General features: G+C 36.3%; 1 long non-coding RNA gene across 1 annotated transcript; it reads right to left on the bottom strand.

Moving 5' to 3' along the window:
• Nucleotides 1-1602: 1602 nt before the first annotated feature.
• Nucleotides 1603-9609, bottom strand: LOC149544343 (uncharacterized). The gene is made up of 3 exons (XR_016355772.1): nt 9437-9609; nt 9266-9347; nt 1603-2306 (listed from the first exon to the last, which is right to left on the bottom strand). It is a non-coding gene; the product is annotated as an uncharacterized LOC149544343 (long non-coding RNA).
• Nucleotides 9610-25906: the final 16297 nt, after the last annotated feature.

The raw sequence follows: 25906 nt of genomic DNA, 5'->3' as shown, positions 1-25906 counted from the left end.
TTATACACTTCCATTACATGCGTTTTGCGGTCTACTTCACCAACTCCTACATATTATCATTTGTCATTTTCTGGTCCAATGTTTCAAGATAGAATTCACTAAATCCGATTTGTTCTCTATTTCCAGGTTATTACATTTGCGAGAACTCGTCTAAGTCGTCAGATCTCACAAAGAGATCTCCGCGGTCTCCCCGCCTTGCTAGGACGAGGTAAATGTTAAAGAATAGTGATATTATGATTAGATGAATGAGTATGCATAATGCCCCTGCTTTTGTGACAATTTAATAATGGGTTGTAATGATACGACTGCAATAGTTATATATATAAATGTGTGAGCAAAGGCTACATTACTCCTTCAGCAGAATAAAAGTTATATAATATCGATTGTTTCTCTATATTTAATAGAGGAAAATTGCTTTCAACTTGAAAAGAGAGAGCTGGAGTACAGGGCTTACATTTGCATCAATAAAGGTCTGTTTGGTTCCTAGAAGATGATAGTAATTGACTTTTCCAAAATTCGAATTTGAAAATTTGTGCATTTGTTTTAAAATTGGCAAAATGAAATTAGCAGACCGGACTTCCAATTTTGCCTCGAGACCAGGTTTTCCAACTTCCTACTAGCAAATGGAAATTGAAAATCAAAACCTGGTTATATTTTTTAAGGTGTAAAAACAATAGATTGGACTACTTTTTGAAATTTGCCTTCAACACCAAGCTTATGCATAAAAACGTGTCTTTACACGCATCGAGTGAAACAAACAGTTCAAATAAAATTTCAAAAATCAGAATGAAGATTTGCAAAACCTTGATTTGACTAAACCAAGGTTTGTACAAATCCTAATTTTTAAATTCCATGAACCAAACAGAAGGAATCAACATTGTAAGTGTCAAAATAAAAATATTTATCTAGCATTACAACTGGATAACCTTTCACTCCCTCTTCATTAAACCTGATGAGGCCCCTGCCACTTTCAATCGCATCGCTCAAGTATGAAACTCCTAATTGTCTATAACCAATTCAAACGAAGTTTCCTTTGTCAAAATAAAAGACTACCTCAAGAATACTCTGTAGAGTCGGCACAAATACACGAAACACTGATTAAAATATGCCAATAAAAATATCATAAAGCAGAATACGTAGCTTCAAGAAAACATCACTAGATTAATTATTGTTGTTTCATTTCCTTTTTAAGTGATGTACTGGTTTCCAGAGCCTATGGACCTTGGTGTGAACAACTGGATCAATAGATATCTACATTAGTCAGTAAAATGTAAAATAGGTATTCAAAAGAATTTTCTGGTTTCATTTAGCTTTAGATCAACCACTTAACTTATGCATGCAACCTTTCCCTCGATGAAACAATGCTCTTTGACTGTCTTACTAGTTTCATTATGCATATGCTCAATTAAATAGTCCCTTGAGATTTAAAAACTGTCTTATATATGCACGATAGTTGAAAAAAATTGTAATCTTTCAGATCTAATTTGGTAATCTGGTAGTACATAGTGGTTTTTCCTAGATTTATACAAACCTCTTAAAAAAATCGATACACTTTTATTAAAACTTTGTGAAACATCATAACAATTTGACAATTTGGCAATCTAGTGGTAAACAACAGTTTTTCTCAAATATATAAAAACCTCAACACAAAAATCAATGTTCTTTCGTGAAAACTTTCCATAATATCAATGACTAGTGTTGTTTTGCCAAGCCTGAACTTCTTTGTTTTACAAAAGATCATAAATAAAAAACATCAACGGTTGCTAGTGTTGTTTTTCCAAAGTTAATGAAGACACCAAAAATGGCTAGTGTTGTTTGTCTTCCCCAAGACATATGAATCGCCAACAATGTGTTTCCAAAGCTTTCAAATCTGTGAACAATGGCTAGTGTGGTCTTTCCAGAGCCTCTTGAAACAATAACAATTGCTAGAGTGGTTTTTCCGAAGCTTGCAAATACAACAACAATTGCGAGGGTTGTCTTACCAGAGCCTTCAAAAACAATAGCACTGGCTAGAGTTGTTTTTTCGAAGGATGCAAATACAACAACACTCGCCAAGGTTGTCTTGCCCAAGCCTTAAAAAACAACAGCAATTGCCAAAGTTGTTTTTCCGAAGCTTGCAAATACAACAGCGATCGCCAGGGTTGTCTTTCCAAAGCCTTTGAAAACAACAACAATTGCTAGAGTTGTTTTTCCAAAGCCTCTAAAAACATCAACAATGGCCAGAGTTGTTTTACCAACGCCATTGAAAAAGCAAAAAAGAATAACATTTACTTCTGTTTCTTTGTTCTGGTGCTTCTTCACTCTCACTGTTAACAAACAAAAATCTATATCAGCTATTGAAATCATATTATACAACTGAACTATCAATTAACCGAGTACACTAATACCAATGCCAAGAACAACATTTAATTGCATCGATAACTCAGACATAAGCGTAGTTGTGGAACAATAGACCTTACCTACTGCAGTTACAAATTTAATACTTCATGCCTTGTGAACTATGTAACAAAGTAAACAAAAATTCATACAAGGAAAAGTTAAAAGACGTCAAAATCTTCCTTAGCCATTTTCAGGCTGCCATTACAGAACTAAGAAAGTAAGCGGAATTCCTACAAGGTACCCTTTTGTCAGGTACAGTAATGCATGAAGCTTTGACTATCTTAATTCAGAATCAACGCATTACAATTTGCTACGTGAAGATGTGATAATAGCACTTAGGTACCAAAAACATACTTCAAAATCAACAAATATATTAAACAGGGGTAGAACAATATTATATATAAAGCTAGTGCACAAGATTAAAGTAAGACTATTACAGATGTGCTTTCAAGTCTCAGCTAATATACAAATAAATTTCCCCGCTGAGCTGGAGCCACCAAATTTATTTGTATTAGCTGAGACTTGAAAGCACATCTGTATTAGTCTTACTTTACAAATAAATTTGCCTGCTGAGCTGGCCTGAGCAGGCTCAAGTGTAGTGTTTAGGCCTTGATTAAGGCAACCAGATGATGTTCCATTAGTTTCAGACAAGTGAAGGATTAGTAGAAAATATACTAATATCTGATTAAGGTAAGACTAATATATATATTAGGGATAAAAAAGTTTAAAATGTAGAGGTAGTACACAAGATAAGACTTAAGGTAGATTTGCTTTCAAGCCTCGGTTAATAAAAATCAATTTGCTTGTTAAAATAGTTTGCATAGGGACAAAGTCAAAGTAATAAAGCCTTGATTCAAATGATAATGCATTAGTTGCAGACAAAGTAGTAGTTAAGTAGAAAATATGCTAATATCTAAATAAGGTAAGACGACTAGTATAAATATTAAATAGGGATAACACAACTTTAAATATTAAGCTTGTGCACAAAAGAGTAAGACTAATGTGAATTTGCTTCCAAATCTTCATGAAGCTAAAGTTGCTTGATGAAGTGGTTTACACAGGGATAAGTTAAAGCCTTGATTCAAAATGACCAGACAATAATGCATTACAAGCAGTTGAGTGGAGGATAAGTTGAAATTATACTAGTTAAGCTAATACTAGTACATTAATTACACAGGGATAAAACAATTTTAATATTGAGCTGGCGCACAAGATCAACATATAATGTAAAATTGATTTCAAAGTGAAAGCAATAAGGGTTTATTATGGTCAATGATAACCATGTGAAAAAATCACGTTCCACAAAATGTCTGATATGCTGTCACCATAGTGTAGTCATTTTTTTCATTGTATGATTGTCAATATACTATATTGTAATCAGACAGTTCAATAGTCGGTATTCCATGTAAACGATTATATTCAATTCGTTGTTGGAATGGTTGATGTTGGATGATGATTAAAGCATTGTTGCTGAAGGTGTTGACCTCGCTATTTTGAAATGGCCACTCATCCAGCAAATGCAAGGTTCTTTACAGTTATCTTTCAAAATAGATACCAACCAGTTAGTCACGTGTTAGAATTCCTTAAATAACAAATTTGTTTGGTTGGCTAGTGTAACCAACGTTATCAGTTGGACTCCAAGGCCCTTGCAAATGGAGCCTTTGTTGATGAGCACAAAACAGGCTGACACCGGAAATTTCAATAGTTATTATTCTCTAAAACTTTCCAACTTCCCCACATTTGCATTTCCTTCGAGGATTACTTTTTCCCATGCGCGGAATGTGGTGGCCGAAAAATCACTGTTATTCAAAATTCTCTGTCATGAGAACATTGTACTTAAAAGATATGTACGTTAGTCTCTTCTTATAGACTTGTACACAAATTTGCCTAAACAAAGAGGGGACACTATTATCAAATTTAGTATAATTAAGTCCAACATTTCATTGCTCCCTCCCTTAAAAATGGGTTTTTAGTCAATGTGCCTTTGGTCTATTGGTGAAGTTGAATGATCAAGTCTTGCTGAGTGCAAGGCTCCGAAATCATAAGGGATGAGGCTGGGATCGTGCCCCAGGTGATTTTGACGGCGTGGATGCCCCTCAATCCTTGGCTCTAAGCCAAAGAGGTTTCAGGCACAAGTGGGCCCGTATCAGGTTCCTAAAAAGTCTATGTGGTGGCCTTCGCTGGTTGGTAGCTCGCAGGCTTCGTGCCTCACTGGACTGCCTCACAAGTCTAAACCCTCCATCAAAAAAATGGGATTTTGACTTCAAGCAAACATGGATTGAATTTCTTTTGGAATATCTCCAAGGCTAAATACATTACAAATGTATCTTTGTCAAATCAAGAAAACCTAAATATTGTTAAAACATAATGTAATTTTTTTTCCCTATTCATGAAAGGGATTTTGATAGAGGTGCTTCGTATTTTCAAGGTTAAAAACAAATAATTAATGACTCGCTAAATTGAGAGTTTTAACAGGAGTTATAGAAGAAGACCTATCTTGTAATTGTTAAAAAAAGTTTGTAAATCATATTCAAAATATAAAATACAAAGAGTCATATCCTTATAATAATATATTAAATTTAATTTAATTAATTAATGAGTATCATTTGATATACTTACGAGATGAATTGATTAATGCCAACTAGTAAGATGTTTACACATTTAATATATATATTATTGATCATTTGTATTATAAGTAATATTTAATAATAATAAAAAGCTAAATATAATTGATTGATTAATTTTTAATATTAGTTAAATGATGATTTACATATTTGATATATATTCCATTATTATTGAAAATTTTAATATTCAAGTCTAAAGCTTAGGATTGCTGGAGGCTAACAAGCGAATCAGAGAAATAAAAGTAAGACCAATTTATAAATTTCCGAGCATAGGATATTCATAAAATCTGGACATTCATATCACCATTACATATATATGGTGGTACATTATAATATCTTGTGTAAATTACTGCATTAGATCAGAGATATAAATCTGGATAAATTGTGTACATATCAATAATGAAATGAAATATGTCTGTTTAAGATATATATGTAAACAGAGGACTCATTATGTGAAATAATAAAGATCATATAATACACATCCTGTAATCATAACTACATAAATTTTAAAAATTCTTAAATTATGGAGTCCGGATTTGCATGATGAAGTATATTTTCCAATGGGATTAATGAATCTTATGGAAAGAGGAGAAAGGGCAATATCGGAGAAGGGCAAGGTCTTCCGAAGTACACCACCTCATAAGATATGAAACCAAGAGACATAAGAAATTCCGCTCTTGGGCCTAGGGTGAAGTTAGGACACTAGGTAAGGCCTGCAATGGAATGAGCATGGGGTACATCATACAAAGGCATTAGGTAGGTCTGCAATGGAATGGGCATGAGTTACAAAATAAAGAGGCTCTATCTTGTAAGGAATGATCCATATTAGCAGGATGTTATAATGAAGGGGAACAGTCAGGCCCAATAAGTATGTCGACTACACAAAGCGTGATGCCAAAGGGGCAAAGGGTTCTTCCCTGGGGCCTAGGTTTGGGCCTAGGGGACCTTTTTGCAATATTTTCATCCACCTTTAGGAAAGGAAAATGCTACACATCACATGCTATAAATGAAACAGTTTTTATCAAGTTATAAATGTATAAGATAAATTATATCATATTAACATTATATTTAGTCTATAAATGTATATTTGTGCTCTTGTTTTCTTTTTGGTGTTGCAAGACCTCAATCAGAAATTATCTTATAAAAAGACATTTTAATTGGTAAAATTATATCTCTAGCCATCTTACAACTCCTATTTCAATGATTTTTTCTGTGAAACTAGGGCAAAACCTAAGGGAATCCCAAAAAAGGTCATTACAGGTAGTGTCTCAATAAGGCTCGATATTTATATCATCATTTTAATCAAATTAAATTTTTTACCTTAATTTTCATGAAAGTAATTTACTAGCAAACAAAGGGCTGAATTTTCTCATCGTCCAAGATCATCTCAAATGACAATGTTATGGATATCATGGAGATTATCTGTTAGTAATCCATGTGACTTAGGGATGTCATTAACTCTTTAAATCTTATCATAATCCTGACATTTGCTAAAGCCCAACTATGGTTTCTTTTGTTGTACCTTCCATTTGGACGTACTTGGATTGCCATGTCCCCTCTTTAGGCATTGACTAGCAGCTTATTCTTTTCAGCTTCACTTTTGCAAGAATCACCTAGATACAATGAGTGCTAAGTGTTCCATTCAATCTAATGAGAGATGGGTTCATGTGAACCAATACTCATGAAACATAAGTGTAAGACTACAAAGATGAATCTTCTTAGCAATATCACAAGCTAACAAGAAATTATTTAAATCAAACTATTAACTTTTTTAAGTTCATTATAATAGTAAATATATTTCTAAGGACCGACCTGATTTTTGACACCTAAACTAGGCTAGCTTGTATTTTCAAATCTTAACATGAACGGTATAAAGGCAACGTGGGTGGACAGGACTGCTTATGCTGAATTATTGCTGCACTCAACTTTAGGCAACTTGCTGCCTTTAGGGACAGAAACCTTAGAGGGCTAAAGAATGGGTAAGACAGCACTCTATACAGTCATTCTGAGTAAACTCTGCACTGGAGATCAGCAAGCAATAACAGAGTATGATTTTTCAAGTTCGTTGTGCTAGACAAATAGGAGTAATAACAGAGTAAACTCTGCACTGGAGATCAGCAAGCAATAACAGAGTATGATTTTTCAAGTTCGTTGTGCTAGACAAATAGGAGCAGATTTACGGGGGAAGAGACACTTCCAGCATCCACCAAAAGCATTTGAGCCTCCTGCTGTTAGGCACGGGAGTTGCAATCTATTACTTTCTGTGTGTCATTGACAGCAGCAGAGCAGAATCCAGGTTCGATTAGGGAGTTTTCACATTGCACCAAAATCGAGGATTCAACAATGAAGAAGCCAGCAATTACCCTTGGGTGGTTCAGACATTGAGGGAATCAGCAATTACCTACAGCTCACCATAAATACATCTGAGTAAGAGGTGAGTCACCATCCACATGATCTTAAAAGTTACAACTAGAACTTCATAAAATATGTGGAAACAGAATTCTTCTCCCTGTTGTCAGTCATCTTATTCAAAATCAATACCAGGCGAGCTAGTTAAGGCTTCTAGTATACTCTACAAGTCTATGAATCATATGTACTCTTTAATTTTCTGAACAATAATAGTTATTAAAGTTGATTTTAATTTTTTGTACCTATCTGCTCCTGAAATAATATATCAGAAGAGGGTTGTTTTCTGCTGCTTCTCTACTGGGGAGTAGTAGTTACAATTGCGGTGGCCTTCGTGGTCAATAGTTACTGTTAACATAACTTCCCATAAGGATTATTACATGGATTAATATATCAGACGGGGATTGTTTTCTGCTTCTTATCCACTGGGGAGTTGTACTTACGATTGTGGTAACCTTGTGGTCAATAGCTACTGTTAACATTATCTTCCATTAGGGTTATAATGTTATTACATGGATCTCATGTGTGATTCACTTTCTGTTTTTTTAAATGACCCCCAGAAATTAGAAAACCTTCAATTACCAGGTGACTCCTTGAGCAATTTCAATAATTCATATCAACAAAATTTTAAAAAATAATTTTTTTACAGAGTTTCAAATAATTAAGCAAAGCATTTTGAGGAAATTAGTTTGTAAACCGGGTCATTCAAAGGGATAGCAAGATACCTTACACAGAGAAAGAAATAAAGAACGAAAACTTATGATAACTTAACAAAAAGTCAAGTCAAAAATGACAACCGTACTCACCAGATATTTAAAAATGGAAATTAAAAACAGAATGGAATGGGAATATAACCTTACCAGATTTAAAAATTAAAAATAGAACGAAATGGCAATAGTCATTATCCAAAATTTCTATATTACTAATTTGAGTTTTGACATCCCCACAAAGCACCAATTAGACATTTGACCGCATAGATGGCAACAAGTCGCTGCAATCTTTTGGTTTCCACTGTTTTGTATTTCATTCCACTGGTCCTAAACATGTTTGGGACATGTAGAACAGTAAACGGGGGTTTTACCTAGTACAATGAACAGACGTTTGGCTCCGATGATCCTTAAGGTGTTTGGCACATGTTGACAATAATTCAATATAGAACGAGGTCAATACCTAGTGTAATGAACAATATCTTGATAGCCTGGAGTCTTATATATAGTACAATGAGCAACGCGACATCGACAATGTAGACTTTTGTGTAAAATAATATGTACAACTATTCAATGGTTCAGATCAGGGCAGGTAAGGAATCATCTTTGCAGTACAAGAAACAAATATTGGTAGTATGTTTAACATTTCAAAATGGTGTCCACTAGAATTTGGAAGACAGATGGTTGACCATTCCTTATATGCCAAAAACAGTTGTCTACAACTGTGGAATAAAATAAGAATGTAAATAAAAATCCTGGAGCTCCCAAATTAGAATAAATCAAAAACAGAACAAGAAAAATCAAATTCAGGTTGGAATTTGCCCATATGACAGATCCCCACGTATTACAAACTGTATTTACCAACATTCAATGCTCAGTCGAACAGAAAGTGGAGAAAAAAAATAACATGCAATTAAAACAGAGTGAAGAAACTTTTAGATCTGATATAATTAAAATTAAACTCACAACTGTTCTGGCTCTGCTTGAGTAAAACTTAAATTGAAGAAACCTCACGCTCTTTTTTACCAATTCTAAAACTGTAAAGATATTTGTGATGCCCTTCTGGCCCTCTTTAAACTGATAGCTGGATCTTGAAGAATTTTACAAAACATTTGAAAATCTAAACAGTTATTTTAGCATATTTCTTACCGATCTTTCCAGTTCCGTCCATCCTAGGAAGAAAATTCAACAAAGAATTTCCATCGTACTTTGTGATACACAGTTGCGGTACCTACATACTCAACCACACCACTCACATAAACTTGAAAACCGTAACAGCAAGCAAAGTAATGAATCTTATAAGAAATTTACACTGCTTACCTGATAATTTCATCATCTGGAGCTGCACTGGAAAAATAACAGAGAAACGTTTTTTTCCTTACGATGGTGAAACCCTAACCCTTAACAATCCAAGTCGTTTATTTATCTTTTTGCAAACCCTAGTTTTTTTTTTTTTTTATATATATTATATTTTATATTTTTTACTATTAGTTGTCTTGTGGGAAGGAAACTATTGCATTTATACAAAGCAATTGTTTGTTTCAATTGTCCAATGAGAATACTTCATTTTTCAACATCTTTTTGCATTTATTTAGTTTTGATATTGTTTGGCATTTTTCATTAGTCAATATAAAATATTAATTTTACATATGATTGAGGGTTAGCTTCTAAGAAATGAGTGAGAATTTTGTCTTCTTCTTGAAAAAATTTGATCAATTTTTTTCAAACATTGTACATTTTAAAATTCTTCCATAATTAGTTGTATAATTATAGCTAGTAGAGTCGTCAACTTTAATATAGTAATATGCTATAGCAAGTAGAACAAAAACTATGTTGATGGCTTTTAGCTTATAATTAGTTGTATAATTTTAGCTAGTAGAGTCATTAATTTATTATAGTAATATGTTATAGCAAATACAGCAAAAACTATGTTGATGGCTTGTAGATGCATGACAATTGAATCTTCTTGACACACACACAACCATACTCATGAGGTATTGGTATCTTAGTCATTTTATCATCCTCAAATTTTTACACATGGTGTTGCACCTATAACATTGAATTTGGAATGTTAACATGAGCACATGGAGATATAAAGACATTATTTCTTCATGGCATTATAATATTTTTAATTTTATATATCATGTTTTAAGTGGTTACACCCCTCTAAGTCCACGCTTATCCCTTCATTATCAAGTTATCAAGGCCAAACTACATTACATTAGAAGATATAAACATGTTTTGAATACAGAAAAAAGTAACACCGATCCTCAATCGCAAAAAAAATTTCAAAAACTTGAAAGTCTTCAAATACTTTATGTTTTATTGTCTTGTCTTCTATGAGACATGTTTTCCATTATAAAGTCGAGATAGATAAAATCAATGTTAAAAGAATTTGAATAATTATGTTTTTTCAAAATATTGAATGGGAGTTTAGAAAGTGGAATCATGGAAATTGAAATTCACTTTCTCTTCCCTTCCTCTCTCTCACCATTCTTTTTATATTTCTATCTCCCTCATAAAATCTCTTTGTTCTCTATCAATCTATCTACCTTTCCTCTTTCTTATGGCTTGATCTCTCTCTCCTTTTTCCCTCCCCCTCTCTTTATCCCTCTTTGTCTTTCTAATAAATTTTCTACAATAAAATCACAAAGTCAATGAAAATGCCAGCTTCAAATAACTCCTAGAAGTTGAAAACAAAAGAGAAAAAATGGTCATTGTTCCATTATCGAAAAGAAACATCTCAATAAACTTATCTTTAACTAATAAACAGAATATTAAGTATTTGTCTAATTATTGAAGAAACATAATTAAGATTCTTGTAGAATAAAGCTTGAAATCAACAATGGAAAATCTTAAGCTAAAACCTGAAGAATAGAAAAGAGGTATTGTAGACCCTCGCTAAAAATCTCTTTGAGGATTTGTTGAATTTAAGAAGCCAGATAAACATTTCATAATAATTCTATGGATATCTGCTTGAGGTAACTACCAATTTTGTAATGTAACTTCTAAGAAATGATACACAAAGTTTTCCCTTGTACAGAAAGGTATTAAATTGTTGAGGATTAATTTTATTTGGGTTTGTTTAGTTGTTATACTCAAGAAATGTGTTTGAGTGGTTTTTGTTGTATTCATGTGGATTTGATCCCATGGCTATTGGTATTTGTGTATTGGTACGACCAGCTAAACAGACCACTGTGGACTTCTCTAGTAAGCTACTTGAATGTTCTTTTACTAAAATGTTTTTCTCTATTCACAAGCACTTACATGACATCTAAAATTTGTACTCAACAACTTGGACTTTGTTATAGGGAGGGTTAATTGTTGTGAATTTTGAAATGTCCATTAGAAAGTAAAGTCCACCAAGATAACGTGGTGGTGGGGGTTGCATGAATTAGTTATTAGATCAATATAACTTTTAGCAAAAATAATAAACCTTAAGCATATGAACAATATAATCAACAACTATAAGAATATACACATACACAATAACACCATATATGTTAACTGGGGAAATCCTTTATCAGAGGGAAAACCCCGGTGCTGATAGTAACCACAAAATGATGTACTAATATAAAAGTTCCTTGTAAGAGAATGGACTATGTTAGGAGCCATAGGGGCATGAATCAGTTGTCAGATCAATATAACTTTTATCAACCTTAATAAACCTTAAGCATATGAACAATATAATCAACAACAATAAGAAGATACACATACACAATAGCACCAGATATGTTAACTAGGGAAACCCTTGATCAAAGGGAAAAACCCAGTGGGGATAGTACCCACAAAATGATGTACTAATATAAAAGTTCCTTGTAAGAGAATGGACTATGTTAGGAGCCAGTGAATTACATTCAGTACATATTAGTCCCTATTAGGAGAATTTGAATCCCTGTTAGGAGTTGTAGAAGACAAATGGACCCACTATCCTAACAACTTCAGGGTAGGACCATTGAACACACTATCCAACCGATCTCTGTATTATTCCTTATAGAATAATAGAAATGAAATAACTTAAACTTGTTCTCCGTCCTCATGACCAAACCAAACCTCTTCAAATCTCAATACCAAATCTTCGAGCTCACATCACACTAATCCCTTTGATCACTTACACACATTTACCAACTTCACATATCACTTGCTTAATTTACACTTGCAAAATCACTCACATCTCTTTCACACTTCACCACAAGGAAAATAACCTTCCTTTATGCCATATCCTCAAAATAATTCATTGAGTCAGCCTTGAGGCTTTCCCAATTAATTATAATAGGACCTCATTAAGATATTACAATTCATTACATCTTTTCACAATTACAAAACACTGTCGGCTCATAATAAATACAACTTCTCACACTTGTGACCTCTTACCTTGCACACTCTAATGTCATCATCAGGTTGTCTACTATCACTTTCTATCTTTTCTCATCATGATTCTATCCCTATTAAGAGATACAAAACGAATCATCAAAAACTACTTCTCAAGTACTCTACATGTACATTGTCCTTTGTAATTGTTGAATAACTTTTGCATTTCCTTGCGTCTCTGCATGCGCACTTGTCTACTTCATTAGAACACATAATAGAACATATCCTCAACTACATTGAACCTCATCTGCAATACAAAGTCTATATGACCTTGTTCTTTGTCTACTACTATGTCAGTCTTTACAAAAACATTGCTAACTTGATATCAATGACAAACATAGTCATGGATGCAACATGTCAATCATGCTAACGAGGTCTCCAATGCTTAGAATACTCCCCCAAAGGAGTACCATCAACATTCATGCTAACAATCTCCCCCTTTGGCATTGATGGAAACATTGATAAAAAAACATCTAAGTTCCAAGAATATCAAATCTAGCTTTGTTGTTGTTGCTCTCTTCTTTTCAAATCCTCTTCATCAATCAAATTTGAAACTCAAAGGAATAACTCTCCATTTGTGCTATCTCATTCTTACATGGATTGTAATGCCTCGCCCAGAGATCCTTAAAACAAGGATGAAATACAAGCCAAAAATTTTTAAATTTTTTTTTTATGCAAGTGTAAGTGCACATGTCAACAACCTACACAAATCACAAAGATTGCAACAGAAGACTAGACCATCATCCTGGCACCCAATGAATCTCCAAACACCACTACTAACCAAAACGGCAGAATATGAAAAACGCAAAATTGAATTCAAATCAAACACATTATGAATTCAAAATGCAACACCATAGGGTTGAAGAACACTGAAGAGGGTATTTGAATCAACTTTCAAAAAGTTCAAACCAAACAGAAAAGTGCCCACTACCTGCATGCACATGTTTTTACAAAACCCAGGCGATACTTTAATACAACACAGGAAAGTATCGTGCGACATTTCTAAAGGAAGGTGACATTTTCAAGGACTCGGTGATACTTCTCCCAAAGGTGTGCGATACTTTAAGGGTATTTTACGACATTTCTTACAAGGCGGTGTGATACTAGAAAGTATCTCACGATATTTCTCCAAGAGGCATGTGATAGAATCAGGGGACGCATGATACAGTTTCAATGGGTGTGCGATACAATATTGTATCGCACCATGTTGATAAAAGCTCACCCAGGGAACGCAAGAATAACACTTAAGAACAAAAAACAGACTAAAATTGATTTTAGAACCTCCACACTGGGGAGTACTGGATCCACAATTTGAGGCGTGAACATTTGAACACACTACTAAAAGATGAAATCTACATCTAACCATCTAACAAGTAGTAAGAATCAAAGGTATAGAAGGAACATCGCAGTGAACTAAAGCAACATCACAATAACTAAATTAATATCACAATGAACAAAATAACCAAACTAAGTACGTGATTCCTCCCAACCGTCAATGGCATCATAAGACCATCGTGGGCCCTAGCCATCCCTCACGCATCACGTCCCAAGCCATTGATCAAATTGTCGGTACTGTCGTGATAGGGATGTCACTACTAAAACATGTTAATAACAAAAGCACAGGGAAATCTAACATGCTAGTAGTAAAGCATAAGATAAACCTGCAAGTAGATAACATCACCTATCACATCCTAATCATCATAATAAGGATTGCATCAAAACTAAGATCATCTAAACATGATAAACAACATCCCAATGAAAGCATAAATCACAAGAAGTATACTTCATAAACTGAAGTACCAAGACAACACATCCAACAACAGTCGCACTAGGATACAAGACTGTCTTTGTACATTGGTCCCTAGCAATGGTGTAGGTAGCTACACCTCCCAACGATGTGGCACCCATAGGTCCACACCCATCGTACTAATGGAGATAATGAACCAACCACAACCACACACAAAGCAAACATCCATGGCTAACACTCACGCCAAGCAGTATGATGATTGAATCCAAGACATAGACAATGTATAATATAGGTCCTAATCAGACATCTTAGAGGGCTACTATGTAGGGGCTGACATCATGGAGAGTCACTTGGCATCGACAAGCCCAAGCTTAGATTGTGTGTCCTCAAACTTAAATGGGTGCTCACACCTTGTGTCCTAATACTTAATCAGGTGCTCACACCTTTTATTATCTTAAGTTTTTATTACCACCCAATATTTTATTTAGTTATCACTTGTATAAAGCTCCCTCTGCCAACCCATGGTGCCATGATCGTTGGGCTGTAAGATAGAAGCCCCCTCCATATGCTACCCTACCCTACCCATGCTCATCCAATGATGAGTACCTGTAGGCATGCAAATTCCTAACCCAACCCCAATGATCATAATTATGGAACTACCACAAAAGATCTGGACTCGCAAGTCATCTGACAATGTACGCGCACATACTCGTGTGTGCCACACCACCATCACAAAGATCATAACAAAAGGACAGGATGAGAACACAAAGAAACAAGTCACTCAACTGAAAACAAAATCGAGAGAATGGATGCAACACACATCCCAATGCAACAAAAGATGTAAAAGTGGTCTGACTGATATCCAAGTGGATCATCCAAGTCCACAAACCTCATTGTGCCAAGAAAACCTGAGAAAATAGGGTGGCACGCAAAATGAGGTTAAAACTCCAAATTTTGGAAAAATTCTGAAATTAAAACCCATTTGGCCTTTGGGTGCAAAAACCCCCAAAATCTGAAAATAAAAGGAAACAGACATGCAAAAACGACCAGCATAACCGCTCAAAATCCCAAACCCCCATTTTAAAAATAGGGAAAATGTTCATACCCGACCAATTGGGCAGAACCAACATATAGAAATGGAGGGAAACACTAGTTCTCAGCCTCATAACGTACTGCTACAAGAAATGAAAACTTAAATGAAGTGAAAACAATAAAATGAGAAGGCCCTACCTGACAACAAAAAGGGCAGAAACTGAAACCTGCGCAGTAAAATAAATCATCTGCTAAAAGTGATGACGAAGCATTAACTCCCTGAGCTAGATCCAACAAGACCAACCTCATGAAGATCCCATGCTCACAGCTCCTAGAATGAACAAAACAAGAATCCTTTAGAAGAGGATTTCCAAATTTGCTCTCAAAATTCTATTTCTAAAAGTGAGAAGTGGATAATGAATTCACTTTTCCAATACTTATTCACTTTTCAAGTGAATAGTCAATTATGGCAAATAGCCAGCTGGAGTAGCCAAACTCTGAATCGACCCAAATGAAAATAGGTTATTATTCATAACATAAATTTACTTAAGGCAAAATTGCAGAAATTAAATCCAAAAAGATTTAAAACCTGAAAACCCAAAATTACAGAAAATAATTTAACACTTTCACGACAAAGATGAACTTCTAAATGCACATACACGCTCACTGGTCTAATCACATAATGCAAAAGAGTTCAAATTTACTAATCACAAAAAGGTTTTAATTAAAACAATTAAACTAAGGGTACATCGAACATATAGGGACGACATTGGTAAAATATTAATAGTTGAAACACTAACTCTATAGGCCACTGCCAAGGATATAATTCCTACACACTAAAACACATGATCAAGTGCAATTGCATATAATATCATAGCCGAAACATCATGTGTTAAAATGCCTATTTAATCCATTTACATCACTCACATTTGCAGAAAGTGCAAAAATACAAGAATGAAGTAAATCACCATAGCATAAAATCCATCACATAACATAACCAACAAATATGTCCAAATAAACCATATAACCAGATATCATCATAGATCTACTATCATGTCAAAATAGCATCAACATGCAAATATGATAAATTGAACAACATAGCAATATAGCATCTATGGTACCGAATCAAAGTATAACATCCAACCCTCAGGTCATCATAAGGTACAAAATAAGAGTGTCAAGTATCTCTCGAATCAAAATAGACAACAAGGTACAGACTGCAAGCACGAGAGGCACTACATCCTCCCCCACTAGCATAGGCTTACTCCTGGAAGCCAACAAAAAGGTAGGGGTACAATCCCCTTAGTCGTGTAGCATTTTCCCAAGTCACAGAGGTCTCATCACTCAAGTCCTATTGGACCCTTACTTGCTCTATGTCTCGACCTTGTAAGGTCAGCCTCTACTACTATAAGATATGAATGGGCTCCAAAGTAAGTTGCCCATCTGCTACCTACAAAGCATCCCAATCAAGAACATGGGTCACATTTAGTATATACTACCACAAAACAGAAACATGAAAAACATGATGGATGTGCGATAGGCAAGGTGGCAATGCTAGTTGATATGCAATAGGACCAATCCTCTCGAGGATCTCAAAAGGTCCGACAAAACATGGTACCAACTTAGAGCCTTTTCCATAATGGATGGGGCTCTTCCTCAAATGCACTCGCAAAAACACCCTGTCACCAACAGAAAAGTGATGATCCACCCTATGGGCATCTACATACTTCTTTTGCTTATCCTAATCAGTAACCAAATGCTCCCTAATGCAAACAACCTACTGCTCCATATCCTAAAGCATCTTTGGACCCAAAAGAACTCAGTCCTCTCAATGATCCCAACTCAAAGGGGTACGACATGGTCTACCGTACAAGGCCTAAAAAGGTGACATGCCAAGAGAACTATGATACCCATTGTTGTATGCAAACTCAACAAGGTACAAATAGTCCTCCTACTTCACCTGCCTATCCATAACATACATGAGAAACATATTCTCTAGAACTTGATTTACTCTCTCAGTCTGACCATTAGTCTTTGGGTGATAAGCTGAACTAAAATTGAGCTGCACACCCAAAGCATGCTGGAGAGATGCCCACAGTGCAGAAGTAAACATTGGATCTCCATCTGAAATGATCCGACAAGGAATCCCATGCAAACGAACAATACCTGCCAAGAAAATATGTGTTATAGAAGAAGCTATGTGGGATGCTCTCATGGGTGAAAAATGTGCTACCTTGGACAACTTGTCCACTATCACCATGATACAATCATGTCTTTGTGATGACATAGGAAACCCTGTGATAAAATCAATGGATGTCGTATCCCACTTCCACCCTGGAATGGTATGTGGCTGCAAATGACCTGCTAGATGCTGATACTCTACCTTCACTCTCTAGCACTCAAGACATCTAGCAACAAAATCAGCAACATCACGTAAAATTGTTTGAGATCAACATGCATCTTCTTGACTCCAAGATGTGCGAAATACAGAGCATGATGCACTTCTGACAAAATCAAGGTACAAATCACCCAACACAGGTACATAGATATGCCCTATGTGATGTAGTAGTCCATTGAACTCAAGCATATAACCTAAAAACCTCCCCTCAAGGGTACGTCCAGACTCGATCTCCACCGTCACCTCCTGATACCAAGTGTCACTAAGCAAATCCTCCAAGATACAGCTTCGCAAGTCCACTTGACATCACTAGTACCTCATGTCTCCTTTTGCTCAAAGCATCCGTGATGACATTCTCCTTCCCTTTAATGTAATGAACATTAAAGTCATACTCGCATAAGAAATCCATCCAACGATGTTGTCATGCATTCAGGTTTGGCTAAGTAAAGATATACTGCAAGCTCCTATGATCGTTATGCAACTCAAACTTGTGTCCCAAAGGAAAATGCCTCCAATGGACAAGGGCATGTACTATGGCAGCGAGTTACAAATCATGAGTGGGGTGGTTAAGCTCATGGTCCTTGAGTTTTCTAGATTCAAAAGCAATCACTTGACCATCCTGCATTAACATCGCACCCACTCCTTCCAACGAAGCATCTGTGCAAACCATGAAATCACCTATAGGATCAGGCACTGCAAGGATAGGTGCACTAGTCAAACACTCCTTAAGAGAATTAAATGCTACCTCACATTGGTCTGACCAAACAAACTTCTTCCCTTTCCTCTGAAGAGAAGTGATGGGATGGGCTACTCGTGAGAAATCCTTCATGAAGCGATGGTAGTAACCCACCAATCCCATGAAACTACGAACTTCTGAGACATTAATGGGTGCTGGCCAATCCATGATAGCATGAATCTTCTTTGGATCCATTGCAATTCCATCACCAGTGATGATGTGTCCCAAATACTTCACCTCAGATTGGAAGAACCCACATTTACTCAAGTTGCCATACAACTGATGGTCTCTCAAACATTGCAAAACTTGATATAAATGGACTTCATACTCCTCCTCAGTCTTTGAATAGATCAATATGTCATCCAAGAATACAATGACACACTGATCGAGGTAAGTGTGAAATACACTATTCATCAAACTCATAAATACTAATGGCACATTGGTTAACCCAAAGGGTACAACCGTGAACTCATAATGCCCATACCGTGTATGAGAAGCTGTTTGATGAATATCAACCTCCTAGATACGAAGCTGATTGTATCTCAACTTCAGATCAATCTTTGAGAACACTCATCCTCCCTTCATTTGATCAAACAAATCATCTATCCTCAGTAAAGGATAATGATTCTTCACCGTCACCTTATTCAACTACTGGTAATCGATGCACAAATGCAATGAACCATCCTTCTTCACAAAGATGACTGATGCATCCCATGGGCATACACTAGGATGAATATGGCCCTTGGCCAACAATTCCTCCAACTGCAATTTGAGCTCACTCAATTCCTAAGTAATCATGTGGTAAGGACCTTGTGAAATCAGCTCTGCTCCTGGTACAAGATCAATCCAAAAATCAATGTCACGCTGTGGTGGCATACCTGGAATCTCATCAAGAAACATATCTGCATGCTCAAAAAGGAGTGGGTGATCATCAAGTGTCACACTATGACTCTCAACTTCCTCAAGATCACTGAGAGACACAAGGAACAACTAGAAACCCTTCTACACACTCTGCTTCAACTAATTTGCTAAGATCATACGAAGTGAGACTGGGCTCTAAACTCCCAAAAGTTCTACCTACCCACCTATGTCATTCACACACTGTACCACCTTGCGATGGCAATTGATATTCACCTAATGGGGGGCTAGCCAATCCATGCCCAACAAAATGTCATATGATCCTAGAGATAGAATGCATAAATCCACTGTGGTGGTGAAGGTTCCCAAATTCAAACAACAACTCCTAACCAACGAGTCAACAACCACCTTAGGACCCGTGGCTAACTCAACCTACCACCTATCAACCTGATGCATTGCCACTAGCCCACATCATTGAACAAGAGATGGTGAAATTAAAGAATCAAAAGCACCAGAGTCAAACAAAACTGAAGTTGAAATACCATGCAATGTACCTGTAGCCTCGACTACCTTACCTTGATGCTCAGCTTGACAGTTGTCAATCGTTGCAAAGACTTTGTGATTCCTACCCGCATCTCCTACAGTAGGCGCATATCTCGCTGCACCCTTACCATGTCTAGTGAATGGTTTAATTGAACAATCATAAGATTTATGGCCAAGTTGGCCACAAGAAAAATAATTTCCTCCAAAGTTGGCACCTATTTCATGGCCACCCTGAGTAGCACTAGGGTAAGGTGCACTACCCGTGTTGGAATTCTACTGACTTCTCTGAGGAGGATGATCCTACTGAGATTTTTGTCCCCGATTTTGGTTATCTTCTTTCTTTCCTGATGTACTAGAAGATTGTCCCTTCTTTCCCCAAAAATTCTTCTTACTCTTACCATGGTAACCACCTTGAGAGTGTTCTAATTGGGATTGGCCCTTGCCTGAGGACTGAGTGATCTGAGCATCCTGTCCTGAATTTTGAGCACTTTGGTTATGAGGACCAAATTTCCCACTGTATCCCCTAGCCACATTGCTCTTAATGATTCTTTCCTTCTCAACGGCAAGAGTAAGTGTCCTCGGTTGATGAGCACATACATCACCAATGATTGAGTCTTTGAGGCCTCTAGCAAAATGCTAGGTGATGAGTGCATCATCATGCCTGTAGCTCAAATATTGTTTCAGACCAAGGAACTTCTTCTCATACTGATCAACCATCATAAAGCCTTGTTTAAGCTCATGGGATTCAGTAATGCGAGCTTCATGATATTGTGGTGACAGAAACTTCTCTCTGAACCTTTCCTTGAAGATCTCCCAGTTGAGATCTGCGACATTGATACCAAGTCTTTCACTCTCTTCACCCCACCAAATGGAACCATGTTCCCTCAGCTGCATGATCGCACAATGGGCCTTTATGTTGCTCCGATAAGGTAATAATGAGAAACAACGCCTCATGTCAAGTAACTAGGTCTCAACCTTGAGTCCTGTTCCTTGGCCATCAAACTCTAGCGGTTTGGATCTCTAAAGTTCCTACATCATCTCAATCTATGTGAGATCAAAATCATCTCGACCATGGCCCCTCCATCGATGCCTTCTCTCATCAAGTGGTGTACAAGAATGTTCACATTCACACTCATGTTCCTTCTCTATATGCTTTGAATGGTGGGACTCTCCATGATAAGATCCCTCTTCCCACTCCTAATCATGCTAGCACTCCTCAACACAAGGGCCCATTCGAGTAAGAATTTCCTAGAGCATTGGCATCAATGCCCCCAAGAGATTTTAATTAGCATTATTATCCTGTTCTCCCTCTCCTTCTTGATTTTCCTCTTCCTGATGTTCATTTCCACGGTTACCACTATGGGTATCACCATGACCACCAGGTCTACGTGTAGGAGGCATCACTATAGGAGTAACAAGATAAGGTCAGAACAAACAGATCACATGCATAAGAGTTAAAACCATGAATGGACAAGATATCAAATAATAAAACATAAAATAACAAAACATAATGAAAAACAAAACCATAGTGGAAGCATAACATAGAGATCCCAATGTTGCAACATGGGCTCTGATATTAGATGTAATGCCTCGCCTAGAGATCCTTGGAACAAGGATGAAATACAAGCCAGCTTTTTATTATATTTTTTACACAAGTGTAAGTGCACATGTCAACAACCTACATGGATCACAAAGATCGCAACGGAAGATTGAACCATCATCCTGACACCCAATGAATCTCCAAATGCCACTACTAACCAAAACGATTGAATATGAAGAACACAAAACTAAATTTGAATCGAACACATTCTGAATTCAAAATGTGACACCATAGGGTTGAAGAACACTGAAGAGGGTATCCAAATAAACTCTTAAAAAGTTCAGACCATACTAAAAAGTGTCTACTGCCCTCTTGCATAGGTTTTTACAAAACCCAGGCAATACTTTAATACAACACAGGAAAGTATTGTGCAACATTTCTAAAGAAGGAGGGCAACATTTTCAGGGACTAGGCAATACTTCTCCCAAAGGCGTGCGATACTTTAAGGGTATCGTATGACATTTCTTACAAGGAGGTGTGATATTGGAACGTATCGCATGATATTTCTCCAAGAGGCATGCGATAGAATTAGGGGACACACAAGATAGTTTCAATGGGCCTACAATACAATATTGTATCGCACCATGCTGATAAAAGCTTGCCCAGAGAACACAGGAAAAACACTTAAGAACAAAAAATAGACTAAAATTGAGTTCAGAACCTCCACACTAGGGAGTATCTAATCTACAATTTGAGGCATGATCACTCAAACACACTACTGAAAGATGAAATCTACATCTAACCATCTAACAAGCAGTAAGAATCAAAGGTACAAAAGGAATATCGCAGTGAACTAAAGCAACATCGCAGTAATTGAATTAATATTGCAATGAACAAAATAACTAAAGTAAGTATGCAGTTCCTCCCAACTGTCAATGGCATCATAAGACCATCCCAAGCCATCGATCAAATCGTTGGTACTATCATGATAGGAACATCACTACTAAAACATTCTAATAACAAAAGCACAAGAAAATCTAACATGCTAGTAGTAAAGCATAAGATAAACCTGCAAGTAGATAACATCACCTATCACATGCTAATCATCATAATAAGGAATGCATCGAAACTAAGATCATCAAATCATGATAAATAACATCCTAATGAAATCATAAATCACAAGAAGCATACTCTGTAAATTGAAGTACGAAGAGAACACATCTAGCAATGGTCGTACTAGGATACAAGATCGTCTCTATACATCAGTTCCTAGTAGTGGTGTAGGTAGCTACACCTCCCAACCATGTGGCACCCGTAGGTCCACACCCACCATGCTGATGGAGATAATGAATCAACCACAACCACACACAAAGCAAACATCCATGGCTAACACTCACGCCAAGCAGTACGATGACTAAATCCAAGACAAAGACAATGCATAACTATAGGTCCTAGTTAGACATCTTAGAGGGCTACTATGTAGGGGTTGACATCATGGAGAGTCGCTTGGCATCAACAAGCCCAAGCTCAAATCGTGTGTCCTCAAACTCAAATGGGTGCTCACACATTGTGTCCTCACACTTAATCAGGTGCTCACACATTTTATTATCTTAAGTTTTATTACCACCTAGTATTTTCTTTAGTTATCACTTGTATAAAGCTCTCTCTGCCAACCCATGGCGCCATGATTTCCAGGTTGCAAGATAGAAGCCCCCTCCATATGCTACCCTACCCTACCCATGCTCATTGAACGATGAGTGCTCGTAGGCATACAAATTCCCAACCCAACCCCAGTGATCATAATTCTGGAACTACCATAGAAGACCGATACTCGCAAGTCATCTGAAAATGTACATGCACATACTCGTGTGTGGCACACCACCATCATGAAGATCATAACAAAAGGACAGGATGAGAACACAAAGCAACAAGTCCCTCAACTAAAAACAGAATCAAGAGAATGAATGCAACACACATCTTAATGCAACAAAAGATGTAAAAGTGGTCTGACTGATATACAAGTGGATCATCCAGGTCCACAAACCACATTGTGCTAAGAAAACTCGAGAAAATAGGGTGGCATGCAAAATAAGGTAAAAACCCCAAATTTTGAAATTAAAACCCATTTGGCCTTTGGGTGCAAAAACCCTACAAATCTAAAAATAAAAGGAAACAGACACCGTATGCAAAAATAGCTAGCATAACAGCTCAAAATCCCAAACCCCCATTTCAAAAATAGAGAAAATGTTCATACCCGACCAACCAGGCAGAACCAACATACAGAAATAGAGGGAAACACTAGTTCTCAGCCTCCTAACATATTGCTACAAGAAAGAAAAGCTTAAGTGGAGTGAAAATAATAAAATGGGAAGGCCCTACCTAACAACAAAAAGGGTAGAAATTGAAACCCATGCAATAAAATAAATCATCCACCAAATCTTCTGAAAGTGACGGCAAAGCATAAACTTCCCGAGCTGGATCCAACAAGACCAACCTCACGAAGATCCCACGCTCGCAGAGCTCCTAGAATAAACAAAACAAGAATCATTTAGAAGAGGATTTCCAAATTTGGTCTCAAAATTTCTAAAAGTGAGAAGTGGATAATGAATTCACTTTTCCAATACTTATTCACTTTTTAAGTGAATAGTTGATTATGAAAAATAGCTAGTTGGAGTAGCCAAACTCCAAATCGACCCAAACAATAATAGGTTATTATCTGTAACAAAAATTTGCCTAACGCAAAGCTACCAGAAATTAAATCTGAAAAGATTTAAAGCCCAAAAACCCAAAATTACCAAAAATAACTTAACACTTTTGTGACAAATACGAACTTTTAAATGCAAATACACACTCACTGATCTAATCACATAACGCAAAAGAGTTTGGATTTACTAATCACCGAAAGGTTTTAATTAAAATAATTAAACTAAGGGTACGTTGACCACAGAAGGATGACATTGGTAAAATATGAATAGCCAAAACACTAACTCCATAGGCCACTACTAAGGATATAATTCTTGCACACTAAAACACACGATCAAGTGCAATTGCATATAATATCATAGCAAAAGCAACATGTATCAAAATACCTATTTAATCCATTTACATCACTCACATTTGCAGAAAGTGTAAAAGAACAAGAATGAAGTAAATCACCATAGCATAAAATCCATCACATAACATAACCAACAAATATGTCCAAATAAACCATATAACTAGATATCATCATAGATCTATTGTCATCTCAAAATAGCATCAACATGCAAATATGATAAACTAAACAACATAGCAATATAGCATCTATGGTACCGAATCAAAGTATAACATCCAACCCTCGAGTCATCATAAGGTACAAAATAAGAGTATCAAGTATCTCTCGAATCAAAATAGACAATAGGGTACAGACTGCAAACACGAGAGGCACTACATGGATGGGCATTAGTTGTTCACACTTCTCCCCCATTGATATAACTCGATGTGCTTTTGATCTTCCTCTAGTACATCTCTCCCCCATTAATACAAATCTTCCCCATAATATCAGAAGATATTTTTATGTGATCGTCTCCCCCATTGACATCAATGATCAAGGCTTTGTTATGTCAATTATCTTACCAGAGTCTTCAATCAGCTTAAGTTTCCAAAGACACTATTCTATACCAGCTATCAAGAGTCCTTGTTGACTATGTGCATCATAGATACTCCCCCATACAAGAAGCATTAAAATTCCCTCCATATAAACCATAGTGTTATGTATCACTAGAATGATGCACTCTCTACATCATCTACTCAAAAGAAGGCAGGGGCATAACCCCAAGCATACATTGCAAATACTCAAATGTATCCTTAGGCAAAGATTTCGTAAAAATGTCTATAATCTACTCTTTTGTATTCACATATTCTAATATGATTTCTTTCGTTGTAACTTTCTCTCTCAAAACATGATAATTAATGGACATATGATTGGTCTTGGATTGTAGCACAGGATTCTTAGACACACTTATTGTACTCATGTTATCATAGTGTACGATAATAGCAACTAAAAACTCTATCCCAATGTCCTTCAACATATGTTTCATTGGCGTGATCTGATTACAATTGTTTGTTGCAACTACATACTCAACTTATGTTGTCCTCTATGAAACTCAATCTTGTTTCTTTCTTAGCCAAGAAACCAATCTTCCTCCAAGAAAAAATGCTCCACCACTTGTACTCTTTCTATCATCCATATTGCCCAATTCGCATTAGTATATGCACACAAGGTAAAGTCACTTAATCTGTCATACCACAGTCCAAAATTAGGTGTATCCTTAAAATTTCTAAATATTCTCTTTACTGTTGCATAATGTGCTTCTCTAGGATCTGCTTGAAATCTTGCAACTATACCAACTACATTCGCTATATCTAATCTGGTATGAGTTAGATATTGTAAACCTCCAATCATTGATCTATATCTCTTCTTCTCAACTGTAGGTGTCTCATCCTTTTCTAGATAACTTGTGACCATTTATTCTAGGTGCTCCAAAAGGCTTACAACTTTCCAAGCCAAACCTTTTCGTTAAGTCTTT

This window comes from Cupressus sempervirens, chromosome 8 (genome assembly GCF_028749045.1).
Source record: "Cupressus sempervirens isolate cs-2001-9-10 chromosome 8, ASM2874904v1, whole genome shotgun sequence".
In the NCBI taxonomy this organism is placed as follows: domain Eukaryota; kingdom Viridiplantae; phylum Streptophyta; class Pinopsida; order Cupressales; family Cupressaceae; genus Cupressus; species Cupressus sempervirens.
This window is presented reverse-complemented; position numbering and strand designations above follow the sequence as displayed.